The sequence below is a fragment of the Hoplias malabaricus genome, chromosome 18 (assembly GCF_029633855.1).
Source record: "Hoplias malabaricus isolate fHopMal1 chromosome 18, fHopMal1.hap1, whole genome shotgun sequence".
Lineage (NCBI taxonomy): Eukaryota > Metazoa > Chordata > Actinopteri > Characiformes > Erythrinidae > Hoplias > Hoplias malabaricus.
This window is the reverse complement of record NC_089817.1, coordinates 8246374-8247631: the sequence shown is the minus strand read 5'-3', so window position 1 is coordinate 8247631 and position 1258 is coordinate 8246374.

The following is a 1258-nucleotide window of genomic DNA, read 5'->3' as shown; positions in this document are numbered from 1 at the left end:
TAAAAGGGATGCTCTTGGCGATCTCCTGGGTGTCAGGGCACAGGGGGCTCTGGTTCGCTCTCGGTTCCAGAATCTAACACAGATGGACGCCCCATCAAAATTCTTTTTCAGTCTGGAAAGGAAGAATGGTCAGTGCCGGTTTATGCACTCCCTGCGTGCTGAAGATGGACAGGAGCTGACTGAACCCACTGAGATCCGTAAGCGGGCTGTACGTTTTTATGCTGAGCTGTACGAGAGTGAGCGTATAGACGATGGAGAACTGGCGGCAGGATTTTATGAAGGACTACGGAAGATCTCTACTTGCTCTAGTGACAAACTGGAACAACCACTGGGAGAGCAAGAGCTTCATGCTGCTTTACAAGGCATGAAGGGTGGTACTGCCCCTGGTATAGATGGTCTACCAGTTGAGTTTTATAAGGCCTTTTGGACAGAGGTGGGTTCGGATCTGCTGGCAGTTCTCAATGAGAGCTTGACTGATGGTCTCTTGCCCCTAAGCTGCAGGAGGGCGGTGATCACCCTGCTGCCTAAGAAGGGTGACTTGCAGGACATTAAAAACTGGCGACCAGTGAGTCTTCTTTGCACGGACCTTAAAATTTTCTCCAAAACTTTGGCTACCAGACTGAGGGATGTGATGGGGCAGGTAATCCATCAGGACCAGACCTACTGTGTGCCTGGCAGGTCTATACATGATAATGTCTTTTTAATTAGAGATATTTTAACTGTTTTCAGAACTCAAGGGCTTGATGTCGGTCTTATATCTATAGACCAGGAAAAAGCTTTCGACAGAGTGGAACACCACCATCTGTGGCGCACTCTTGAATTATTGGGTTTTGGGCCGTCTTTTATCAATATGATACGAGTACTATACAGAAACATTGAGAGTATGCTAAAAATTAACGGTGGATTGAGTGCTCCTTTTGGGGTCTGTCGGGGCATACGTCAGGGTTGTGCCTTGTCAGGGATGTTATACTCCCTGGCCATTGAGCCTCTGCTAAACAAGCTTCGATCTGAAATTGAAGGTATAACGCTGGGACAGTTTCGCTATCAATTGTCGGCATATGCAGACGATGTGATTGTAATGGTAAGGGGGCAGAAAGACATCGGAAAGCTTGTTTCTATTGTTCAAGATTTTGGAGTAATTTCAGCTGTGAGGGTGAATTGGAACAAAAGCGAAGCTCTTGCAGTAGGACAGTGGACCGGGGGGCTGCCTTCTTTACCGGGTAATTTAGTCTGGAAAAGAGTGGGGATAAAATATCTT